We start from the raw sequence: 25,672 nt of genomic DNA on the forward strand, positions 1-25,672 counted from the left end.
GGGACGGTGACCAGAGGCACATCCACACGCCTGCTTAGAGACCCGCAAAGAGCAGCCTGGCAGCCCCGTCTAGGGAGAGCCGGGGTGCCAGGCCGGGCTGCACCTCTGCAGGCAGGGAGTGGAGACGGTGGGGGCTGGGGGCTGGGCGAGGAGAGGGAGGGGCACGAGAGACAGGAGAGACAGCGCCCGCCCGGGAAAACACACGGATCACATGGCCGTTTATCAACGTGGATGGGCCACAATCAGACCCTGACAACAAAGCAGCTTGCTGAGTAGTCGCAGGATAGGGTGCTGTTTGTGAAACTTGCTGAGTACTCCTGACACCCCACGGGGCAGAGGGAAGAGGCAGGCGGAGAGTGAGAGATGGAAACAGGGGCAGGAAGGAGGCAGAGGGGGCAGAGGCTGGCCGCAGGGCCTCGGGGCTCCCTGTGCTGCACTGGGGTCCCGGGTGGGGTCTAAGGCAGGGGGTTCTCTTTCATGCGTTTAAGTCTTTCCAAGCTGAAACCCTGTTAGAGAGAAAGGGGCGGAGTTGAAGGGGAGTTTGTGGGCAGAGGGGAGGGAAGAGCTGTCCAGCAGAGGGGCCGCGTCAGCACTGCCTCCATGGCTGGGGCCAGCGGGAGAGGGACCGGGCTGTGGACGGCGGCCACGCAGGGCCCTGGAGACTCAGCGCCTTGAGGATTTGATCTTTATTTTGTGTGTGATGGAAACGGGAGGAGCCTGAGCAGAAGGACCAGGGGGAGACTGGCATTTTAGGGTTTATTCTGCTCGTGTCCTGCAGCTGCTGGAACCAATGTCCACACCAGGGGACTCCGAACCACAGAAGGCTCTTCTTTCAGAGGCCCAGAAGTCCGGAGTCCAGGTGTGCAGGGCCAGCTCCCGCTGCGGGCACTGGAGGGTCCTCCTGCCCTGCCCAGCTTTGGTGGCCTGGTGGCTCTGTGGCCTGGTGGTGGCCAGTCCCTGCTGCTCTTGGTGAGGAGCTGTGCCGCTCTGCTCTCTGCCTTCTCCGTCCTGTGCAGGGCCTCTTCCTGGGCCTCTTCCCTGTGGGTCTGAGTCTTGTGGATCCTTCAGCTGCCCAGGGCCTCTTCCTGGGCCTCTTCCCTGTGGGTCTGAGTCTTGTGGATCCTTCAACTGCCCAGAAATGACCCAAGTGTGCAGAGCAGGGAGGGGCTCACGGAACCCAGAGGTGACTTAGCTGTCCTTCGGGTCCTCTTGGCCAGCTCTTGAGAAGGACAAGGGGTGTGGAGAGCAGAGAGCAGCGAGAGAGCAAGGAGATGAGGAGGGAGAGAATGGGAGGGAGGGAGGGAGGGAAGGAGAGGGAGGGAGGGAGGGAGGGAGGGAGGGAAGGGGAGGGGGGGAGGGAGGGAGGGAGGGAGGGAAGGGGAGGGGGGGAGGGAGGGAGGGACGGCTCCGCGCTGGCCGAGGGGCCAGGTTGGGAGCTCCACACAGGAGCCCCCTGCAGCAGGTGGGGTCAGGCTCGGGAGGAGCCGACGGGCCAGCCCCTGTCCTCTCCCACAGGAGGATCCTCTCAGTCTGTCGCACCCTCCGTCTCCGTGTCCATGACATTTTTGGGTCCTGTTCCTCTTTCCAGGGCCCCCTGAGCTGGGGTACAGTCTGGGCCAGCCACCAAGTGCTCCCTTGGACACGTTGATCAACTTCCTCCAGTCTCAGGAGAGTTTAAGCACCTGGGGTCAGAGGTGAGCAGGACCAAGGCCCTGGCTGGAACTGGGGTCCAGGTGTGTGTGGGCGCTGGACAGATTAGGGGAGGTGGGCCTCAGCAGGGCAGCCAGTGTGGGCCAGGGCCTTGGGGCCGATGCTGAGAGCGGTGGGTCTGGAAGGGTGGGTGGTTCCCAAGAATCCACAAGGACAGGGAGGAAGAGACGGTTTACTGGCTACTCTGTGTCCAGCACCTAGAACAGCACCTGGGACACGCGTGGTGAATCATCCTAAATGTCAGCTGACCAAGCCAGCGAATGGGTGGAGAAGGGGAGGGACAAGCCGCCCCCACAGGCCAAGCTGGGCTGCTGCAGGTGTGCTTGGACCTGGTGGGAGTGGACGGTGTCCAGAGAAGCAGGGAGAGCTAATGCTAGTGGCCGGTACAGGCAGTAGGGAGCTATGGGAGGTGATGGAGCAGGGGAAGAGCAGAGCTTTGCTCTTAGGTGACACAGGGGTCAGAAACCTGGCCATGAGCTGTTGAGATGGCCTGCATAGAGGCTCTCAAACCTGCGCCCAGGTGACACCGGGAGGCTGGCAAGTAACAGAAAGCCCCGTTCCACGCACCATGGCAGCCACCACCTCTGCCCGCCCAGCATCGCTGCCGGGACCTGGAGGAGGACTCTGGAGGCGTTTCTTGGACACCTGAGTTTGCTGGCCACTCTGTGTCTTTGCAAACGTCCTTAGGAAGGGGGGTCACACTGGATGAGAGGGGCCCTAATCCAGCGACTGGTGCCCCTTTAAGAGAGAGGAAGGGGCACAGAGGGAGAAGGCGGTATAGAGACGAGGGCAGGGGCTGCAGTGAGGCCCATGGACAGGGCGGGAAGGGTCCTGCCCAGAGCTGTCAGGGGAGCCGGCCCTGCTGGCCCTGGACGTCAGAGGCCCCCAGGATGCAGGGCGGAGCTTCGCTGTTTTCAGACCCCCTACCCGCCCAGTGCAGGCACTGACAGGGCCACCTGGCTGGTCACAGCCACCGGAGGACCCTGCCCTGTGCTTTGGGTACTGCTGTCGGGCTCTTCGTCTCCTTGGACCTCGCTGGGTCCTGTGTGCAGTCTGCAGGGTGTTTTCTCATCTGTGTGGAGGCTGAGGAGACGCAGGGAGGTGCAGGAGGCCCTGGCCATCTACCCTGGCCACCAGCTTGGCTTGGCACACAGGCTGCGGGGAGCTGTTGGATCGTCGGCTGCGAGTCCCCCACTGCCACGCGTCACAGGCAGGGCCGTGAGTCGACTGTCCGTGAGGATCGGGTGGGCCTACAGAGTCACAGTCTGTTTTGCAGGGATGCCCTGTGAGGTGCCCCAAGGTGGGGGGCCGCGTCCTCCCCTGCCAGCTGGCCCAGGCACCCCTGATAGTGGAGCTTGCGCAGGCTCGGGAGCCTGTGATTATCATTGAAATAGCACTGTGTACTGGGTGGTTGGACACGGCCCCACTGTAAAGAAAACACACGGGGCCGTCAGTCAGCACGCCGGGCGGGAGGCGCCTGCCCAGGACAACCGCGGGGCTTGGAGGAGGTTCCGGCATCCCTGCTCCGGTCTGAGGGTCTTCCTGGCAACCTGGAGGGACGACTCCACGTGGGTTGGAGGACCGACAGGGCCAGGTCCACCCAGGAGACTCAGGCCCGGGGCCTCTGGTGGGCGCTGGACAAGGGTGGGCGGTGGAGGGCCCTGGAACCCGGCTGCCCTCCGACCCTGCGGCCCAGGGCCAGGGCCAGAGGGCGAGCCCAGCACCTCCCAGCAGGCTCCGCCTGCTCACTGCCCTCCGCAGTCCTCTCCTGGTGTCGTTCTGGGGCCCAGCGGCTTGGTTCTCTCAGGGATGGGGGAGCAATGTAGGCTCCCAGGCCTGCCCTGTCCAAGCCCTGGGTCGGAGCGCTCCTGCAGGGATCGAGTGGCGGGACTCTCCTCACCTGTTCTAGACACACCTGGACCAGGTGTGCGGGCTCTTCCTGCCAACGCCACAAGGTCATGGGGACACATCAGAGTCAGGGCCCTGGACATGACCTGGGCTGGTAGCCACGGCTGAGAAGGGCTCTGGGCAGTGCCTGGATGGGCTGTGGCTCCTCCCGGGGCCCCTCAGAGACAAGCTGACCCCTCCTGCTTAATCCCAGTTTGGGCTCACCCAGAACTTTCTCGTAACTGTGTTCGTCAGGGGCTTAGCTGGCCCCCCCGGGTGTCCTTAAAGAGACAGAAGGGACGCAGACACAGAGGAGAGGCCAGGAAGATGGAGGCGGAGACAGAGTGAGGTGGCCACCGGCTACGCCAGGCCTGGACCCCCAGGAGTTGGAAGAGGCAGGGGACGCGTCCCTGGAGCGTCTGGAGGGAGCATGGCCCTGTGACACCTTGATTTCAGACTTCCGGCCTCCAGGCACCAGAGGAGGGCTCTGTGCCGTCCAAAGGCGACAGGTTGGTGTGATGTGGTGCAGCAGCCCCAGGACGCTGACGGGGCTCTGTGCTGCTTTGGCCAGGTCAAGCCCTGAGTGATGCTGGGAGGGGCAGGTTTCAGACGCGGCTCTGGAGAGGGCCTGGAGAGGCACTTCAGCTGCCCCTAACATCACAGGACGGGACAGGAGAGAGGTCTGAACGGAGGTGACTGCCTGTCCCACCTTGCTCGTCATGGGGCGGTGACACTGTGAGCTCTGGACTTGGACCCTGCCATGCTTTGGAACAAGCAGGGAAACCCTGGGTGGGGCTTGTGAGCCTGGGAGTCTCTCAGGCTGTGGAGAGCTGCCCTCTGGCCATGTGAGCTGGCCCTGCTCCCGTGGGGTCTTGCTTAGTTAGGGGGTGACTTGGGTGCCAGCTCCCCTTGCAGCTGGTGTGGCCCCAGGGCTGTGTTAGAGCCTGTGGAACATTAGTGCATGTGGGTGGAACCTCCCGGGACGTGACTCTAAGGGAGAGGCACACATTCTTCCTTTGTGCCCTCTTCATGCTGGCTTAGATGCACCTGAAATGGCTCGAGCTAGAGCAGCCATCTTGAACCACAGGGCTCTCTTGGCAGACAATACTGTGGCGAGCAGAGCAGAAGCAGGCAAGGAGGGTCACCCCTGGGACTTCATGCAGCAAGGCTGCCATACAACCTGGGCAGCAGAAATAAACCTGTCCCTGTCCAGCCTCTGCTGTTTGTGCTGGACATCGGGGGCTCCCAGCACCTAAAGTCATGAGCGTCCTCAGCCCTCAGAGCCAGGCTGCACGCAGTAGGGTCTCAGAATACTTCTTGGATCAGTGAAGGAGTGCACAGCGTCAGGTGCTGCTGTCTAACCACCGGGGATCTTTCCGCTGGGCTCATTTTGCATCTGTGTGTGACACACAAACCCCGGGTCACGGAAGCTGGATCCCCGTGAGCATCGTGAGGGTGGCTTATGGCCCTGAGAGGGGAACTGACCTCACAGGTCCGTCCAGGGCGGCTCTGGTCAGGACGCATTCTGGACTCTGGGATGCAGCTCCCTGGCCACTGGGGAATGGGGGTGTCTCCTGGCCCCTCCCGCCACCCCATCCGCTGGCCTGTCCCGATCTCCAGGTCCTGGGATAGCTCCCTCCTCTGAGCTGCTCTGGGGGCATCTGCTGGGCGTCCCTCAGGCTGTGCTGTGGCTGGACGGTGTTAGCCAAGGCTGGGGCCCCATGACCCCAGTGCACTTCCCACCAGGTCCCCCCTGAAGGTTCCGGCCTCCAGCAGCACCACACTGGGGACCGAGCGGTTCCAGATCAGACCCTAAGAGACAGTGTCCCCCGGGGATTCCGCATCTGGAAGTCCCTGTGACTCTGACCTACTGGGGACACCGTACAGAGGTCAGCCAGTCCCCTCTGTGGGAAACTCATCAGGCCCGTGAGGGTGGCCCTCCTCCCACATGAACAAGTGCCAATACAAAGGGACATTTGGACACAGACGACTGGGGAAGAAGGACTTCAGGCATGGCCACTGTCAGGGCCCAGGCCACTACGGCCCCAGATGGACCTCCCCCTGCATCTTGGCCTTGGACCTCTGCCCTCCAGGCTGGGACAGGAGAAGTTGCTGAGGTCAAGCCCCTGGTCGGTGGCACTGGAAACTCACAGGGACACCTGGGAGGGTTCCATCCTCAGCCAGCCGGGAGCCCGCAGGACGTCAGGAAATGCAGGACGGGCCGCTCTGGGCTTCCCCCGTCACAGCCTTTAGTTCAAGGTGAATGACGGGACACAGCGGAAGCTGCCCTTGGTGAGGGAGAGGGGCTCCATGGCCCACGTGTCCCTGTCCCCACTTCCAGTGGCTGCTGAGGCCATCTGCGGTCTCTGGGCTGCTGGCCAGCGTGGGCAGCTGTGTCTGGGACACTCTGGGAACCCTGCTCACCTTTTCCAAGCACAGGAGGCACCTGGAGCACCACTGGCAGAAGGAGCGTCCCCTCCCCCCGCCATATGGCACCGTCAGGTGACAGGTCTGGAAGACGACGCCAGCTCTCCACGGGACACGGCTTCCCCTCAGCTGGGGACGCCTCTTGCCACAGGCCCTGTTGACAGAGGCCCTGGGCAGGGCAGGCGTTGCTGTCCAGCTCTGGGTTCCGCTCCACGCTGATGCTGCGCTGGACGTAGCTGGGGGCCTTCAGGGTCTGGTTTCTGCAAATTGAGTTCTGGAACCATCTGCGCCTGCCCAGGCCAGGAGGGCCGCTTGGCCAGTGCGGCTCAGGCTGAGGACTTTGTAAAGTGAGGTTCTAGCAGCTTTCTCCTTGGGACGTGTGGCCAGGTGCTGGCCAGGGGCTGCCACACAGACAGATAAGAGGAGGGCCCAGCGGGTTCCGTCCCCTCCCAGGTACAAGTGGCCAGCAGTTCTCAAATCAGGGCCTGCTGGGGACGGCCCATAGGGTGACCTACAGTACGAGGCCCTGCCCAGCCAGTGCCAGGTTCAGGGTCAGTTTTGGCAAACGTGTCTGGCTTTGCCCTGTGGAAGAATTTAAGAATAAACCAGGGACCATTCCAGGAATCCAGGTGGGAGCGGCCATCACCCCACGCCGGGCGAGGAGGACCCAAAGCAGGAGAGAAAGAGGAGAGCTGGGCGGTGGGCAGGACCCACCCGTCTGTCCCTGAGATTCTGGGACATCACATTCCTCCTCCTGCTTAGTCCCCGAGGATGGCTGTGTCCCTGGGGCTTCTCCAAAGGGCCAGGGAGTGCTCTGGGCCTCCCCACCTCTGGGCTTGAAGGCACCGAGGACTCAGCTGTTCTCCTGGGGTTATTTGGGGTGTCCCAGGGACCCCAGATGCCCAGAGCTGTGTCCAGGACACAGGCATGGCATGCCCCAGGGAACCAGCAGGGTGATCCCCAGAGGATGTGAGTGGACACAAAGGCCCATATAGAGGTGGCCGCTTGGCTGCCCCGTCCAGGGAAGGGTTCCTGAGGGGGCGGCTCTGCCACAGCTGAGGGCCACAGGCGTGTGGGGGAGGAGGAAAGAGTGGTCCAGGGCCAGCGTGGTGAGACGGCCCATGCTGGGCTCTGGGGGGTGGGAGGGCCGCGGGAGGCGGGAGTCTGTCTCCCTGCAGCCGGTTCCCAGGGCTCTGTGCCCGAGGTTTCTGAGCACCTCCGAGGCCAGCCCCTGCCTCCAGGGTGGAGGACAGACTTCGGGCTCCCTCCCTCCTCAGGGCCGGGGACCCCCTCGATGGGGGATAATGGCTTTCTCTCTCTCCGTCTCCCTGGGCCGCCCAGGCCCTGGCTGCACTGCCTCTCCACTGTAATCAGAAATGAACTTTAAGCAACTACTTCAGAGCACTTCCCAGCCTGCAGACAGGCTGATTTACGGGGGAGCAGATGCCACCAGAGCCTCGGCGGCGGCCGCTCTTGGAAGGCTGGTCTCCTAGACTGCGTAGACCACGCTCGCTGGGCAAGCAGCAAGCTGGCCGGGGGAGGGGGGGGCGGTGATTAGGATGCTGGCTGGGAGGCGGGCTGGGAGGGGTGACCTCATTGCTGAGCGTCTTCACGGTGAGAAGTCTCACATTTCCTGGACACGGCCTCGGCAGGCTGGAGAGGAGGATGGGGTTCCCGAAAGGTCAAGCCGTGGGGATCACAGGAGCCTCGCGTAGGGCATCTGCAGCTTCTAGAGCATGGACAGAAACCAGAAGGACATCCTCCTCTCTGAGGTCGCCTGGAACAAGAGCCAGGAGCCAGGTCTTGGTCGTTCGGAAGACGAGCGTCTCCTGTCCTGACGGGCAGCCGCCCCGTGCAGTGGTGGGCGGGGGCCGAGCCCTTCCCAGAGGACCCGGAGGGAGGTGCTCGCCCCCGAAGGCCTCAGTGTCCTCGTTAAAACCAGCCCAGGGCCTGGCTGACCCGTGTCCAGGACTCACTCTGCCGGGTTCTACTCCAGTTGCTTCATGGGCCCACTCATGGGGTCCTTCCGAATCAGCGAAGCTGGTGCCATTATGTCCCCACGTACAGGGGGGGAAGCTGGGGGACAGGAGGCCAGTGACTCACCCTCAGGTCCCACAGGTCCTCTGATGGCCATTATGTCCCCACGTACAGGGGGGCAAGCTGGGGGACAGGAGGCCAGCGACTCACCCTCAGGTCCCACGGGTCCTCTGGCGGCCAGGAAGCCTATTGCAGAGTTTAGGCAGGTTCACTCGGAGCTGGTGGGACGTGGGTTGTGCAGTCAGGGCAGCAATGTCCTCCTCACAGAGGGGTGCGTGTGTGTGCGTGCGTGTGTGTGTGCGTGTGTGTGCGTGTGTGTATGTGCGTGTGCATGTGTGTGTGAGTGTGCGTGCGTGTGTGTGCGTGCGTGTGTGTGTATGTGCGTGTGTGTGTGCGCGTGTGCGCGTGTGTATGTGCGCGCCTGTGTGTGCGTGTGCACGTGTGTGTATGTGCGTGTGCGTGTGTGTGCGTGTGTGTATGTGCGTGTGTGTGTGCGCATGTGTGCGTGTGTGTGTGCGCGTGTGCGCGCGTGTGTATGTGTGGGTGTGTGTGCGTGTGTGTGCGTGTGCGTATGTGCGTGTGTGTGTGTGCATGTGCGTGAGTGTACGTGTGCATGCGTGTGCGTGTGCGTGCATGTGCGTGTGTGTATGTGCATGCACGTGCATGTGTGTGTGTGTGCGTGTGTGTGTGTGGCCGGGAGTGGGGGAGTTACATGCGATGGGGGGATGTGCGGAAAGCACCTGTTATGGTTTGGATCTGAGGTGTCTTCCCAAGCTCACGGGTGACACAACGTTCAGGAGACATCACTGGGCTGTGGGAGCCTTGCCCCAGTCTGTGACCTCATCCCCGACAGGGATGAGCTGAGTGGTCGCCGAAGGCTGGCGGGTGTGGCTGGAGGAGGCGGGCACTGGGCTGCGGCTGGGGGGTGTCTGACTTTTATCTGGTGAGTGGGTCCCCTCTCTGCTAGTGTCCTGGTCACCACGGGAGCCACTCCTCTCCACCACACTCTTCTGCCATGATGTGCAGCCTCACCTGGAGCCCCAAGGAATGGAGCCTGCTGTCCTGGATTGAGGTCGCGGAAACCATGAGCCCTCAAATGAACTGTTCCTCCTCTGCAGCTGGGTGGTCGGGTCTCCTAGTCCCAGCAGCAAAAAGCTGACTCAAGCAGTACCCAGCCCAGGGCCTTGGGCAGGGTCACCCCTTGAGACATGGTGGTGATGGTGGGATGTTTATGATGATGCTGGTGGTGACAGTGATGATGCTGGTGGTGACGGTGATGATGTTGGTGGTGATGATGGTGGTGATGGTGGTGATGGTGATGATGTTGGTGGTGATGGTGATGATGTTGGTGGTGATGGTGACAGTGATGATGGCGGTGATGTTTATGGTGATAAGGTGATGATGGTGATGCTGGTGGTGACAGTGATGATGCTGGTGGTGGTGGTGATGGTGATGATGACGATGGTGACAGTTATGATGGCGGTGATGTTTATGGTGATAAGGTGATGATGGTGATGCTGGTGGTGACAGTGATGATGATGGTGGTGATGGTGGTGATAATGATGATGGTGGTGATGATGATGATGGTGATAACAATGGTGATGATGACGGTGGTGACACTGATGATGGCGGTGATGTTTATGGTGATAATGGTGATGATGGTGATGCTGGTGGTGACAGTGATGATGGTGGTGACAGTGATGATAATGGTGGTGATGGTGGTGATGATGATGATGGTGATGGTAACGATGGTGACAGTGATGATGGTGGTGACACTGATGGCAATGATGGTGATGATAGTGATGGTGATGCTGGTGGTGACAGTGATGATGATGGTGGTGATGGTGGTGATGATGATGATAGTGATGGTTATGCTGGTGGTGACAGTGATGATGATGATGGTGATGGTGATAATGGTGATGATGGTGATGCTGGTGGTGACAGTGATGATGATGGTGGTGATGGTGGTGATGATGATGATGGTGATGGTGACGATGGTGACAGTGATGATGGTGGTGACACTGATGGCAATGATGGTGATGATAGTGATGGTTATGCTGGTGGTGACAGTGATGATGATGGTGGTGATGGTGGTGGTGATGATAAGGAGCATGAGGAGGTGCTAATCCCCCGGTTATGGACCAGGATGTGGAAATAATAAATACAATCCCTGATGGAAAGGATATAAGGCCTATTAAAAAGGAAAGAAAAGAAAACTCAATGTCCAAGAGTCTGCTGCCTTCAGCACAGGAGGGAGGTTGGCCGTCTGCTCTAGGTTGGTGGCCTGGTTTGGGGATGAGTTGTGGGGCTGGGGTACATGCTGGAGGTGACCTGTGGTTGTGTTGATGGTCTGGAGTAGGCAGGGCTCTCAGCCTCGGCACTGTCCACACTCGGGGCTGGATCTCTGTCGTGGGGGTCTGTCCTGTGCCCTGTGGGCTGTCTAGAAACCCTGGCATCTACCCATTCCCAACCAGTAGCATCCTTTCCTCCCCAGTTATGACAACAAAAATTGTCTGCAGGTCTTACCTAATGATCCCCAAGGGACCAGTCAGCCCTGGTGCCAGGACGAAGGGACAGCAGATGATCCTCAGGCCTTTGACTTGAGGAATGATGGGTGCTGCTGACCACTGCTGGAGGGATGCTGGTCTCTTATTCACTGCAGTGACCACAGCACCTAGAACAGGGCCCAGTCCAGAGGAGGTCCCCAGTGGGTGAGGTTCTCAGTGAGTGGGATCTGGTGGACCAAGGGCTGTGTGTGGCGGGGCCACTGGAGACATCTGTGGGCTATGCGTCTCATTTGTCCCTCAACCTGATGGGAAGCTGTGGGTTCACATGCTCAAGGACACCGTGAGGTCACACTGCAGCAAGTGGCAGGGCTGGAACATAAATCCAGGTCACACAAGGCCCAGGTCTGTCTCAGACACTGTGTTTTATCCTGGTCCAAAATCATGGGCATGAGAAGCCGTGTGGACATAGTGTTGTCCCTGGAGGCTGCCCCAGGAGACCACTGAGCTGGCCGTGCCCCTGGCTGTATGAATGACACCTGCCCATCTTTCCTTCTAATGGCCGGTGGCCTCCTGGAGGAAAACCTGTTCCTTTGAAAGCACCTGGAGCTCTGGCCAGGCTGACGGTCCCCTGTCCCCAGCCTCTTTTGAGTCTCACAACCAGGGCTGGTTTCTGGAAGCTCAGCAGAGCCCTGCTGTTGGACAAAGAGCAGAGAGACTCGATCCCCACCATGTGTGACCAAGGGAGAGACCAAGAGGAGACCAAGGACATTGAGCCAGGCAAGAGGCCGCAACGGCAGCGAATGGGGCCATTGTCGGGGTGCCTGCGTGCCTGGAAACACCTGGAATCTCCCGTCTTTACTCAGGAGCCAAATGCATTTGCCTGCAGAGAGCGAAGTCTGTCTCCTGGCAGAGAGGAGAGGAGCCGGTGGAGAGAGGAAACGCGTTTCTGTTTGCCCGGATCGCGCTTACAGACAGCTCTGGACCAAGGGGCCTCTTCCCAGGGCTGGGTCCAGGTGGGCACTGACCAGGCTGCAGCTGAAGGGCCAGCACAGGCCAGTGAATGGGCTGTCAAGTGCGCAGACCCTTCAGATGACCTCCAGAGGTGCAGAGGAGGACTGGAGGCGTCCTGAGCCGATCCCCAGCTCCGGCCCTTGGCAGCTGCCCAGGGGTGACTACTTTCAGAGGCGAGTGGGAAACTCTCCGGTCTACTGTTACCTTGCTCTAGCCTGGGTCAGTGGGGGGCCCTCCTGGGCACTGCTGCCCTCCGGGAGCAGGGCAGTCTTCCCGCTGAGCGACTGGCCTGAGATTGGTGACTCCCCTTCTGGGGATCTCTCCCGCTGATACGAACCTAGAGGCGAACCAAGCTTTGGATGGGAACAGGGTCAGAGCAGCGTCCCTTAAACCAAGGGCAGAAGTGAGAAGCTGATTCCGTCAACCGGCTCCTTCCTCCTCTTCCTGGCAGAGAGACCTCCCCATAGCATGTCTAACTCACCGTCCTGCACTAGTGCCCTAAACTCGTCTCCGTGAGGGTGGATGGACTTCCCAGCACCCGCCCGTCTCCTGTGAGCCTGGGCGCTGCTTCTGTAGTCAGAGACACTGTGGGGTGGCACCCATCAGGCCGGGCTGCCCGGTCTCCCTGCTGGCCTCTCCGGCCTCCCTGTTTGAGGGCTGGAAACACACCGTCAGTTGAAACAATGATCCTTGGAATGGACGCGATCGCCTCGGTGCCTGATTCTCCAAGTGACGGATGGTCAATTCCTCTCTTTTCCCACTTTTCAGAACCCTCTTCTCTGGGTGGTCCCTGGGCTGGGCATAGTGATTTCATCATGGCCTCCAGGACTTGGGGTGGGGTGGGCTACCCAGGTACACCCCGGAGTTGGCATTGGTCAAAATGCCAAGATGAGGCTGCGGGCAGAACTCGGGAGAGTGATGCCCCATCTCCTAAATCAACAGGTGGAGCAGAGAGGGTCGGGCCAGGGCCTCTGGGGGCTCACCCTGGATGGGGGCTCAGCGCCCTTTCTGCCGATCTCTCTGGGAGAAGCCAGGTTTGTGCCAACAGGGCGCGGTGTGTTTGTGGGATGTGTTTTCCCTCCACCCGAGGCCAGTGCCCCTGACCCCGCTGCCCTGGCACACTGGGGGGCGGCCTGGGCAGTACCGTTTGCTTCCTACCACCTGGAGGCCAAGTCCAGGATGTGGGGGTGCTTCATCCCTGGGCCTCTCTCCTCAGCCACAGACAGGGGCTCACCCTGAACCCCAGGGCCGTCCCTCCGTGAGCCTGGGTCCTGGTCTCCTCTTCTGATAAGGGCTCCAGGCGGACTGGTGGGGGCCACCCTAGTCTACATGACCTCGCCTAAACTAATCTCCTCGACACGACCCTACGCCCAGCAGGGAACTCAGCCTAAGAATTGGGGGGGGGGCACAATTCAACCTGTAACCCCGCTGAGCGTGTTTTGATTGTTCAGCAACGGCTCCTGGCGCTTCAGCCCATCTACTTAGGTAGATAACAGCGCCTTTTGAATATTTAAAAATGGATTTGCGAGTCTTCAGGTTCCTGCACAAGGCTGGGGAGGAGGAGCTCTCATCGGGAGCAATGTTTGATAACCGACCCTGGATTCTGAAGGGAAGGGGTCGTCACGAGGCCCGCCGCCCCCTGCAGCCTGCGGCTGCCACTCACCGGGACCGAGAGGCCCGACGCTGCGGGTAGCTCTCTGTCGAAGGAGATTGTTGGAGACAGAATGTCTCGGGCAGCCGTGTGTGGTCACCCATGTCCCCACCTCCATGATGTCCAATAACTCTGCCACAAATTCTCCCACGCGTCTCCTTAGGTGTCCAGAACACACGCACCCTTCACACGGGGATCGCAAGCTGAGGTCACAGTGTCGCGAAGACTGCGACCCACCTGAACACAGGTCTGCCCGTTGTCCTAGTCCTGGGAAGTGGCCTCGGCCCCTTGTCCTGTCCTGTGCTGACAGCCTGACCTGTGGCAGGCCCCTGGCTACTCCATGCTGATGACAAGACTCAGGAAGGCGGCTGGTCAGGCCAGAAAGACCAGGATAGAGGCTGGGGGTGGGGGACAGGGGCAATCGGCTGACTTCCTGGAGGGGAGCAGAAGGAGTCAGAGTGGCCACGTGGCTGGTGAGCAGCCCATTGAGTGCTCGGGAACTCTGTGATGCTCAGGCAGGCTTCCCCGGTGGGTGGCACGGGTGTGGAGGGTCACACCTTGGTACTGGGGCGAGAAGGCACGGGGACACAGGGCTTCGCACTGGGCACTCTCCCACCCTCCCTCTCCCCCAAGTGCTTCTAGATGGTATTTCTTGCTGTCACAAAGCCCTAAATGCAGGCGTTGCTGTGCTGTGCTTTGAGTGTTCTGGGGAGTTACGTGATAGTACTTTGGGGGACACTTTCACATCTTCAGCCAGGGGTCTGCAGTGAGGGTGCCCAGGGACCCCCGCTTTGTAGCTGGCCTGTGAAGCGAGGTGGCCGCGGGGACTCTTCCCTCAGACTGCGCAGCTGGCCTCAGTCCCTCGAGATGCCTCTTCACAGAATTCATTTTAAAAAATTTATTCACACACTTGTTACCATTCATACTCAGGTTCATAAAACCAAAAACGTTTTAATTATGAAACATAAGAAAAGAATGTTCAATTTCAAGGCCAGGCTGGCCTCTGATCCGCCTGTGTCGTCCGACAGTATTCAGCAGGTGCCTACTCAGGGACGCTGGTCGGTAGGTGGGGGTCGAGGCCAGTGGGCAGGAGGCAGGGCCCCGCGGGGGACTTGAGAGCACGTTTCTGTCACTCAGTCTCTGAACAGACATTATGGTGTCATTTATTTTGAGCTGCACGGTTTTACCCATCTGTCGTGGGCTCCCAATTTATGGTGCTGTGCTCAGATGTGTGGGGGGCGGGGGGACCAGGCTCCTCTCCGAGCTGAGGCGCCCCTCCCTGTCCCGGCCTTGCTGGGCGGCTGGGGGCTGGGGGGAGGAGCGAGTGGAGGAGGGGCAGGTGGGTCTTGAGGGCTGCCAGCAGGAGCCCCAGGGTCAGGGATTCTCCGAGGGCCGGGCGGCTGCTGTCCCTGCACCTGCCTGACCACCAGTGAGGCCATCAGGCTGTGGGTTACCCGGGGGCCTGGGGGCGTGTTCAACTCGGGCCCCACCTTGGCTGTGGCTCTAAGTCAGGATCCTGGTGGACCCCCCAGCGGCCAGGGCTCCCGTTCTGTTCTTTCTCTCTGACTCGTATTTTCCTGCCAAACCATCCACTTGTTCCTAAGTTGGGGGTGGGGTGGGAGGGTGTCCCCAGTAAGACAGGTTGTTCCTGACCCCCCATGACCTTCCCTGGAGAGGAAGTCAAGCTGAATTGAAGTCATCAGGGTGGGCCTTCATCCCATGTGACTGTCCTTATGAAAAGGGGAATTTGGACCCAGACCCACGCAGGGACCAGGCTGTGTGAAGCCAAGGGCAGAGGTGGGGGTGAGGGTTCTGCTACCAAATCACCAGTCACCACCAGGAGATGGGGAGGGGCCTGGGCCAGACGACCCCCGGAGCTGTTGCCTGCTGGCCCTTTGTCTTGGACTCCTTGTCTCCAGAGCCGTGGGACAATACCTTCTGTCACCTAAGCCACCCACTCTGCCGTGTTTGCCGGGGCATCCCTACAGGGGTGAAGGAGCCGGTGTGTGTCCTCTGAAAACCTCCCACCCTTCAGGTGACTCCCAGGTCCTGCTGGCACCAAGAGCTGGACCCCTGAGGTGTCCCTGCTGGGCAGCACTGTGGTCCATCTCCCCACCATGGAAGACCAGGAGCCTCCCCAGCCAGAGGGGGAAGCCATGGCTCAGGCTGCTCCTAGGTGACCAAGAAAGATGACGTAGCAGGCACGGTCACCGCCTCAGTGTCACTTCTGCGTGGCTGAGAGTCCTAACAGACTCACTCCAGGGTTGCGAGGTGGAGTGGTGGCTCTGCACCCCGGGGCTGGGTTCCCCAGAACTGCCGGGCCAGGCTTGGGGTGGGGAGCTGCAGAACAGGACTCGGGGTGACGAGGGAGGTGACTTCCTGTTTTCCTCCTGCCCCTCCTTAGGGTCTGCTGTGGGCTCTCCCTTGCCCGTAGGTCAGGACCATGGAGAGCATCCCAGCAGCTCCCTCAGAGCAGGCCTGTCCCCTTTGTGCACCTGGAGGCTGGGAGGCTCTCACTCCTCACGGAGACCCACTGGGGGAGCACCCAGGACAGGCGCGTCACGTCCCAGGAGCCAGCAGTCAAGGCCGGGCCCAGGGTCTGCCGTTTCAGCATCACCATCGTGTGGTCTAAGGCCCGCAGGCTTCCATTTCCCTTCTTCCACCAACTGCACAGCAGGAATGTCACCATCCAGGGACAGAGGCCACCTGTGGTGTTCCCAGGCAGACCTGGGTCCACGTCCATTCCACCGGGGCGCAGAGCTGTGCCCTAGCTGCAGAGCTTCTGCCCAGGAGGAAACGGGAGTGGCCTGGGGACAGGACACCGGCAGTGTGTCTGCCCTGGTGGACGTCTCGGGGGCTGCCTGGGGCCAGAAACCCCGGGAAAGTGCTCAGCTCTGGGAGTCTGCCCTGGCCTTCAGGAGTCCACCGCTGAAGACGAGCCTCATCAAAACGCTCCCACAGTGAGCTCCTGCTGTCCCCTGCCACTTCCACCCTCAGAGGGTGCCCACGCCCAGCAGATGGAGAAGGGAGCTGGCCGGACATGAGGGAGTCCAGGGGAGGGCAGGGCTGGTCCCTGGAGCTGTGGGGAAGGGGACAGGATTTGGGGGCCACCAGGGTGCCCGGGCTCCCCCTCAGCACACCTGGCTGCTCAGTGCTCCACCTTGAGCTGCACAACTGTCCCTGGCGGCCCCCGGGCCCTGGAGCTTTGGCTCTGCCTGAGCTGCAGGAAGCTGTGCCTGCTCCATGCCAGATGGTGGCTCACAGGCAGCGTCTGCTCTCCCTGTCTGGAGGGCAGAGGTGTGAGCGGAGGTGTCGGCAGGGCGCGTTCCCTCGGTGGGAGGAGAGCGCGTCCCGGCTTCTCTCCCAGCTTCTGGCGGTTGGCTGCAGTCCCCAGGATGCCTGGCTGGAGGGACAAGCGGCCTGGCCTCGCCTTGGTCTTTCCCGGCTTCTCCTGGGTGACGGGCTGTGTTCCGTGAGCCTTTGAGGAAGGAAGTCTGCATCACTCCTCTGTGACCTTGTCCTGGTCAGTGACATCTGTGAGGACCCTATTTCCAAACAGAGGAACATTCGGAGGCGGCAAGGGCGGGCGAGGACGTCAATGGTGGACTTTGGGGGAATGCAGCTCAGTCCCTACCACAGGCCAGATCCCAGGAAGAACTCCAACTGACGTGATGGCTCGCCCTGGTCACCAGGCCCCAGGACTTGAACACGCAGCGGGAGGGGACCGCAGGCACTTTGCCCCACGCCCCTGTGGGGAGAACCCCCTTCCACTCGGAGAAGCCAGGACTCCCGTGGACAGTCCCCTGGGCTCTGGTTGGCAGGCAGGGCTCTCCTGGATGCGTTTTGGCTTTGTCCCCTGAGAGCACCGGGGTTCTGGCCTGGAGGGGGGTCCCCCTCCCTCATGGCTCCTGGCTTTTCTTCTCTGAACAAGGATGTCACCTGGGGTCCAGATGAAGTTGGTGAACACCCACTGACTCAGCTGGTGACCTCAAACAGGAGCTGGAAGCCCCGTGCCCAGCCCCTTGGCCTCGACCCTGCCCTTGGGGAGAGAGGAGGGACAGCCCCCTCTGGGTCAAGGCCCTTGGGCAGCAGATCTTCCCTGCTGTGCTGTGGAGCAGCCGCCTGAGCACCTGTGCTTAGACTGACCCGGGAAGGCTGGTCTGGGCCAGGAGGGCCATCCCGAGGGTCTGACGAGGCCCAGGCTTGAGCAATTTACAGCCGTGGAAACTGGGGCACGGTGAGGTCAGGGACTCGCCTGGGTCACTGGCTGTGTGGGCTGGAGCCTGGTGGGAGCCTGGATCCTCTGTCCCCGGAGTGAGGCTGTGAGCCCCACCTTCCCTTGAGCCTCCTGGGCCTTGGTGTCCTTGTCCCCGTGGGCTTGCTGTGTTGACCACGCGAGTCAAGCTGCCCACAAGCCACCTGCTCCAGGCTGCGGTGCTCCCCGTCACTGGGGCTGGGGGCCGCTCCTGGCCTCTCCAAGTGGACCTGCCTCTGAGAAGGCTGGGGTTGGCTTTGGCTTCCTCGCTCCCCCAGCTAGAAGCTCCCCCTGCCCAGCCACCAGCAGGCCACCTGGAGCCACCAGCTGGTCATGGCTTTGCACCTGGGCTGGGCAGGTCACCGGCACAGCTTGGAACTCAGTGCCAACAGCAAGGCTGGGCAGCCGACTGGCTTCAGAAGAGGCCATCCCCTGCCGACACTGGAAAGGCCACGTGATCTGGTGGCTCTGGGGCTGCAGGTGGGTGCCTGGGAGGAGGAGGAGAGGGCGGTGGCCTTCCCTATCACCTCCCAGTGCCAGCTGCCCCCGGCTGGGACCCGCCCTGACTGCTTTCTCCTTCTGGCCTCCTTCTCCCCATGACCAAAGCTCGTCCAGAACATTCCATGCTACACCTGCTGCCCCCAAGCCCACCCCTCTCCAGCTGTGTGGTCAGCTAGAGCTGAGGCTCCCCGTGGGCCCATGACGGCCACTCCTCTCTCACCACCCCCTTCCCGAAGTGTGCCTTCAGGGGGCCCAGCACCTCACTCCAGGCAGGTGACAGACTGTGGAAAGAGGAGAGTCGCCAGCGCTCCTGCTGGGGCCTGTGCTTGGCCCTCTCTGGGGGGTGGTTGTCTAACAAATCCTCACAAGAGGGTGTGTCCTGCACCCCGGAGCCACAAGGCTCCGTGATGCTGTGGTCCTAACAGATGTGCTGTGACTCCCCAAGTGGACTTCTCGGGTGCCTTTGGTCACCTGCACTGGCTGTACTTCAAGTGTTCACAACCATGTGTGGCAGGTGCCGCCATGTTGGACAGTGGCCACCTGGGTGGTTCCACACCACAGGAAGTTCCACTGGGCAGCCCAGCCCTGGATGGCCCAGTGGTGCCACTGACTCAGCTGCAGAATTCTGTGAGTGTGCATGGGGTAGCCCTCCTGGGTAGCCATCCAGGGAGTCCACGGTCATCTCCAGCTACCCAAGGGCATCCCCAGGTGGAAGATCCAGCACCATCAGAGCTGGCCCCATGCTGTGCGACCCGGAGGCAGGCCGGGAAGGACTCTCCTGGGGACACCCGGGTGTCAGCACCAAGCTACTGGGCCATCTCTGACTCTCACCATGGAGAAGGAGAGCAAGGCTTTGGAAAAGTCCTGACTCCTGACAAAGAGGTCAGACTCCTGATGGAAGGCCAGGGGAGCCTGGAGGGGAGTCCCCTGTGTCCCTTGGTGATCAAGGGTCTTTCTTGCCAACTCTTGGTGGACTTTCCTCTCGGGGTGCAAACCACCCGGGGGGTCCATGCGGGGCCCCTCTCAGCAGCCTCTCTGTGTGAACAGGCCTTCCTCGACCCCTGAGGCTGTGGGCCCCCAGAGCACACGCACACACCCACACGTACACACACGCAGGCACACGCCCATACGCACACACACAGAGGGGTGGAATCCCAACTCACAGAGGTGGAAAGGCTCCGATTCCTTCTTCCGGTCCCCACAGCACACGGCTGGCGTCCCACTTTGGTTTGGTAATCATCTTTTCTCCTTTCCATAGCTGTCAACTGCCAGCTGGTCCTTTGAAAATAATACTGAAAAAAAAAAATGAAAAAAAAGCACATGAGACTTTTCAGAAAGTTTTCCCTGGACAGCCCAAGCCGCTCGGTGGCCCATGAGGGGCCACTCCTCTCTCACCACGCCCTGCCCAGAGTGCACCTTCAGGGCTCAGCACCTTACTCCAGGCAGGTGACAGAAGGTGGAGGTCGGACTGTGGTAAAAGGAGAGCCCTACGCGCTCCTGCTGGGGCCTGTGCTTGGCCGGCTGGGGGCGGGGTCCTCCAACACCCTCCTCCTCACCTGCTGCCCCAGCTGCCCTGCAGCTGCCCCCCTGAGCCGCCTCCTCCCTGTCTGCACCCCCTGGCACCCTCCGCTCCACCCTCCCTTCCTGGATTCCTTTCCCGGGTCCAGTCCACTCCGGACACAGCCCACAGCTGAGAAGCCCCAGTCCTCCCAGTCCTTCCGGGTGAAGTCCTGGAAGGAGCTGGCCTGGTCCCAGAAAAACAACTGCACACCTCACACCTCACACAGCGGCTTACCCGATTCTGACTGAGATGTTAATGGGATCACGGGGGCTTATTTAAATTGTAAATGACAAATAATTGACCGCATTGACTTCGCTGCTCTTCCTGGAGGCCTCCCTGCCGGCTCTTTTGGGGTCCCCAGGCCTCAGAGGTTATTAATCCAGGATGCTCCTCCTCCATATGCAAGCCCCAACCTCAGTGCCGGTCAGTGCTGAGTGTCCTTCACAAACACCGCCGCCCATTCAGGTTTCTCAATCAATGTCACTTAGAAGACCAGGGACTGCGGCATGAGGAACGCTTAGCTCACAAAGTCAGTGTGTGGGGAGCCCGTGTTGGAGGAGGGCTGGAGGGAAGCCCGGGACGCCCCGACCCTGCAGGGGGCCCCCAGACCCTGCCTCAGGCTCCTCTGTGACCCCCTTTCTGAAGTTCAGCTGCCTCCCCTCCAGGCCTCCTGCTGGTTTAGGGGAGGAGAAAGAGAACATTTAGAAACAGCACAGTTCTGACCCACACCAAAAATACCCACATCAGAGCCTTACCCGTGACTCGGCTGGTGTGAAAGACGGCCTCCTTGTCACGGCTCAGTCACATGAGCTCAGAGACCAAAATAGAATGTTTGGCAACTAGTCAAGTATCATCCGCCGCTGCACAGGGAAGGAGGGAGCGCCAGGAGCCCGGGTGCAGGGGTGGGGGCTGCGGGCTGCCTGCCACCTGCCCTGCGCTGGCCCCGGGGCCTGGGGCAAGGCAAGCTCTGCTTTCGTCAGGACAACGGAGACCAAGGGTGGGTGCCCTCCACGGACCCGCAGAGGAGGCTCACAGTGGGGCATGGCCCACTGCCTCGGAACGTCTCGGGCCGGCATCTTCTACTCCCATGAAAGAGTCGAGAACCCAGGTCCCACGGAGACAGGGCGCCACCTCAGCTCCCGAGAGCCAGGCCTCTCCTTGCCAACCGTGCACAGCCGCCGTCAGTCCTTCAGCCGAGAGGGTTGAAGACCCAAAGCACAATGAGGTGGTCCTGCTTTCCAGAGGGCAGCTCAGCAGCAGGGTGACCACTTCCCCCAGGCCAGCTGCCTCGGCTCCCCTGCCCCGGCACCCAGTCTTGCCTCTGGACACCGCGTGGCCTGTGCAGGGGCCCTGCGCCCCAGGGCTCCCTCTTCCCCCCCGGCACCTCCTGGCTTTCCCCACGGGGCCCTCCGCATCCACCCCACATGCAAGCGGCCCCCTTTCTTCTTCCTCCGGCTCCCGCTGCCTCCTCACACGGTGCAAGGACGAGGGTCTCTCGGGCCTCTTTTATCAGGGTGCTGACCCCTGCTGTGAGACTCGTGAGCCACCCCCAGAGCCCCACCTGCTTCACCCCTGCGCGGGGTCAGTGCTGCACATGCTGAGGGGCCCCACATCCGGGCCGTAGCGGCCCTCACACCCGCCCACTGCTGTTCTCCTGGTCTGCTCTTCCCGTATCGTCACCTGTGAAACCTGCCTGCTGGGGTTGGATGGGGTGGCCCCCCGGGTGGATGTGGAACTGGTCGCTGTGGTGTGCCCGACCCTTGCGAGACCAGGTTACTGTAGAAGCCTGTGCCTGGCCCTACCCAGCCTCCCAGGCCTCCCATTTCCAGATGTGATGGCTCTGCCATTGCCATTGCCGAGAGGTGGCACAGCCAAGAAGGCCCTCCCAGAGCTGGGCCCACGCAGGAACCCCATTTGAACCTCCCAAACTGTGAGCTGAACAATCTCCTTTTATCAGCAGCCCGCCTCAAGTATTCAGTTATAGCAACAAACGCTGATGATACGCTGCCCAACGTCTAGACCCAGTGACGGTCTATAGCGGTGCTACCGACGGGAGCTCCCTGGTGAGACGTCCAGCCACCGTCTCCACACCCCAAGGCACAGAGGCTGAAAGGGGCTCCCGGGTACAGATCACTGCTGCAGCTGTTCACTCACAGACCACGTACGCCCTTGGGAGGGTTCTCATGCCTCAGTGGGTTCTCATTCCCCTCCCACAGGCCTGGGCACAGGGTCTGCGTAGCTGGGCTCAGCCACGACCCAGGAACCCAGGTCCACTGGCCCAGCCTGAGCTGAGCAGAGGGTGAGCCTCCCAGGCCCTGCTCCTGGCCTTGTGATTGGTACCTGCTGACCCAAGGGGCCGCCCCTTTCCCACTCTCTCCTGCAGTGCGTGAGGGTCCTGCCGCTCCACATCCTCACTGGCCCTGGAGCGGCGGTGTCTTGGATCTGGTCGCCCTGACGGGGCTGTGCTGGCATCGCATCGGCACTTCCCTGGTGCCCTGCATGTCTGGCGAGGTGTTGTGAGGTTTTCTTGTTCTCTCCTCATTTTCTTACCGCTGAATTAGAGTCCTGGGCACGACGTGGGTAACGGTCCTTTATCAGATGCATTTTTTTGCAAACATTTTCTCCCGGTCTATAGATGGTTTTCTCGTTTTTTGACATGTTTTTAATCTTGCACAGGTTTTTAATCTTGATGAAGTCAGCTTATCGGTTCTCTCTTCCACGGATCGTACCTTCGATATTGCTGTGTAAAAAGTTACCACCAGACCCAAGTCACCTGGGTCTCCTCCTGTTATCTGCGGGGAATTCTGTAGTTTCACATTGCACACCACGACCCCTGATCCATTTGGGGTTGGTTTCTGTGGGGGGAAGGTCTGTGTTCACATCCAGCTGTGCCAGCACCATTTTGAAAAGACAATCTTTGCTCCTATTTCAACTCTACCCTTTTGTCAAAGATGAGATAACTGTATCCATGGGGGGTCCACTGTGGACTCTCTATTCTGTTCCATTTATCATTTGTCTTTTGTTTTTCCAATCCCACACCGTCTTGTAGCTCTATGGTCAACCTTGGAGCTAGGTATGGACAGTCCTCAGACTGTGTCCCTTTTGCCTCTCCAGCTAAACTCTAGGATCAGTGTGTTGATGACTACAAAATAACTTGCTGAGTGTGCCATCACATTTCCATGACTGTGACAAAAATACGGGAGAAAACCAACTTAAAGGAGAAAGGTTTGTTGGCTCACAGCTCCAGAGGTCTCAGCCCACACTTGGCTCCATGCTGCGGGCCTTTGGGGAAGCGGCACTTCATGGCGGGGAGTGTGCAGCAGAAGAGATGAGCTCACCTCCCGGCAGCCAGGAAACAGAGAGGAAAAGAAGGAGAGATTGAGGGAGTGTCCAGGGACAAAGTGTGGTTCCCAAGGGCACAGTCCCCAGGACTCTCTCCCCTCCACTGAGCCCCACCTCCTGTAGCTTCTGTCACCTCCCTGTATCCCGTCGGGTTATGGGTCCGTCAATGGGTCGATTCATTGATGATGTCAGAACCCTCACAATGTCATCATTCCCCAAAGCCCCTCTTCTGAACTCTGCTGCACTGGGGACCAAGCCTTTGGGAGTCATTAGAGATTCAAGCCACAACACTGAGATTTGAATTGTGATTGTTCAAATCCGTAGATCAAGTTGGGAAGAACTGATGTCTTGGCCACATCGAATCTTCCTATCCATGAACATGGGATGTCCACTGATTTAGTTCTCAGGAGATGTCCTTCGCTAGAGTCACATAGCGTTCCTCATACGGCTCATGTGAAAATGGGCTTAGCTTTATCACAAAATATTTCCCTTTGAGAGTGCTCATATACATGGTAATGTGTTTTTAATTTTAAAATCCATTTGTTCTTTGCTGGAATATAGAAAACCAATTGGCTTTTGCAAATTAACTTTGTGTTGTGCAATGTCTCTATATAATCAGGTATTCACTCCAGGAACTTTTGTCAATTCTTTGGGGTTTTCTACATAAATGATCATATCTTCTGTACACAAGGACAGTTTTATTTCTCCCTTTCCAAACCGTGTACCTTTAATCCCTTTCTTGTTTCCTTGCAGTGTGTAGGCCTCCCATGTGATGTTACAGAAGACGTGAGAAGGGGAATCCCCCCCCCCCAATCCTGTGCCTGATCTCAAAACCATTCTAGAGTCAAGGCTTCCTGCGGAATGCTGGTTCTTGGAGTCTCAGCAGAGCAGAGGCGAAGAACTGGCTACTGCTGCTTAGTAGGTGAGGTGAGGCACGGCTTGGCTCACCAGTAGCCAGGCTGGTGGACAGGGCATGCCGGGCGGCATGGTTAATTAGCCATCCGCTTTGCCATAGCCAACTGGAAGCTTAGAAGTGTGAACTGTGTGGACTCAGGGGGAAAACCCAGCTCTTGCTCATGGGAGGGCTAAGCAGGGAGAAGGCGGGCAGGACCGACCAGCTCTTGAGAGGTTGGTGTGACTTCCCGTCCCTGGTTGAATCCGGGAGCTCAGCCCCAAAAGAGATGCTGGCCCCTCTGAGGTGAACGTAGGAATGGTCAATGGGAGGAAGGGGACCCTGGTGGCTCAGGGCACCTTCTCGAGAAGAGATGTGGAGGGGAAGATGTTTAGTCACCAGCACCCTCGAGGGCAGCCAGAGGGCAGTAGCTGGGATGCTGAGAGGGTGGACACACGGGGCAGTCCTCAGGCCTGCTCCTTATGTCCACTCACTGCTCCTCTGGGGAACCCTGGACATGTGCTTGAGATGGGGGGTTCTGTAAATGTGGGGGGCGAGGGACAAGGTCAACAGAGCCAACAATTGGAAGGAATAAAATGAGATTCTTTTTTTGAGGTGGGAAAATCAGTGCCCGACAAGGACCTGACCAGCCCTCCTCAACATTGTCAAGGTCACAAGAGACAAGGAAACTCTGAGAAACTGTCCCAGCCCCAAGAATCCTAAGGAGGTCTGAGAGCCGAAGGTCACGTGGGACCTGGGAGGATCAGGTGAGGCCTGAGGAGGTCCCGGTTCAGCCTGGGCCTCAGTGGATGGTATCCCATCTGAAGGGCCCCTTCTGTATCGCAGATCGGCAGGGGACACAGGCTGTGAGGTGCAGGGGAACCGCTGGTCACTGTGCAGATTTTCTGTAAGTTCATGACTGCTCCGAAATAAAGCGTTTCTTACAAATCTCCCTCCGTTTATCTAGAGTGTTCAAATTCATAGACGCAGACGTAGGGCAGTGCCTGCCAGGGGCTGGGGAAGGGGCACCGGGAGCTCGTGTCTGATGGGGACGGAGGAGTGCTGTGGGTGGAGTGTGGGGACGGGGCGCAGCAGCTGGGCCTGCTGGATGCCGCTGAGCTGTGCAGGCAGCCTTGGCCGAGGTGGCCTGCTGCACTCATGTGTGTGTGTGTGTGTGTGTGTGTGTGTGTGTGTGTGTGTGTGCCGTGATTGATGGTTTTTAATTCCCTCCTTCCTCCCGCTGTTGCAGCCCCACCCTGTGTTATGGGCTATTCTGGAAACCCGCTGGCTGGCATCTGTCCTCCAAGCCCTGGGGTCCTTGGGGTGCCCAGCTCAGGAGCGAGCGTCTACACCCAGTGCTGTCTTGTGCTGGGAAGGCACGTGCCGGCCAGGCGTCTGCACCCCTCTCTGCAGGTCAGCACCCCGTGGACCCAGCCTGGTGCTGCACTGCTGCTGGCCACAGCTGCACAGCCTCCCAGTGTCCTGCGGAGTGTCCAATAGGTAGGTATGTGGCCGCCTGTGGTTGATGGTGGCCTCTTCAGGACCTTCATGGGGGGACTCTGCTGGGGGACTCTGCTCTGGGCCTCTCCGTCCCTGCCACAGAGTGCAGAGACCGTTTTCCTCAGTTTCCCTTTCCTGCTTTCACGGTGTCTTTCCCACCCAACGTCCCCTCCCCTCTGGTGACAGCCATTCACTGCTGGTGGCAGGCTTCCTCCGGGCGTGATAAGTCATCCTCATTGTCTTTCCAACAGCCCCACAGCCAATAAAAAGCAGCCAAACAGGGAAAGGACACTCAGACTGGTCCCCAGAGGGCCGCGCAGACCTGAGATGTTGCTGGTGGTGATCAGGGGTTCTGTGCCTTTCAACAAACAGCCCAGTGACAAGGAGCCTT

The 25,672-nt window shown here is 60.0% G+C and overlaps 2 long non-coding RNA genes across 4 annotated transcripts; one reads left to right on the forward strand and one right to left on the reverse strand.

Annotated features, from left to right (window-relative positions):
* The first annotated feature begins 946 nt into the window (after positions 1 to 946).
* Positions 947 to 25,118, forward strand: LOC144368773 (uncharacterized). 2 transcript variants are annotated; one of them, XR_013428356.1, is made up of 6 exons: positions 947 to 969; positions 1,589 to 1,694; positions 22,662 to 22,772; positions 23,643 to 23,811; positions 24,397 to 24,688; positions 25,031 to 25,118. It is a non-coding gene; the product is annotated as an uncharacterized LOC144368773 (long non-coding RNA). The 2 variants fall into 2 exon arrangements; XR_013428355.1 differs by lacking the exons at positions 947 to 969; positions 1,589 to 1,694 and having other exon boundaries at positions 22,581 to 22,772.
* On the reverse strand, positions 14,157 to 20,484 carry LOC144367832 (uncharacterized). 2 transcript variants are annotated; one of them, XR_013427335.1, is made up of 3 exons: positions 20,303 to 20,484; positions 19,150 to 19,278; positions 14,157 to 16,775 (listed from the first exon to the last, which is right to left on the reverse strand). It is a non-coding gene; the product is annotated as an uncharacterized LOC144367832 (long non-coding RNA). The 2 variants fall into 2 exon arrangements; XR_013427334.1 differs by lacking the exon at positions 20,303 to 20,484 and adding an exon at positions 19,419 to 19,563.
* Positions 25,119 to 25,672: the final 554 nt, after the last annotated feature.

The sequence above is a fragment of the Ictidomys tridecemlineatus genome, chromosome 11 (genome assembly GCF_052094955.1).
Source record: "Ictidomys tridecemlineatus isolate mIctTri1 chromosome 11, mIctTri1.hap1, whole genome shotgun sequence".
Taxonomy (NCBI): domain Eukaryota; kingdom Metazoa; phylum Chordata; class Mammalia; order Rodentia; family Sciuridae; genus Ictidomys; species Ictidomys tridecemlineatus.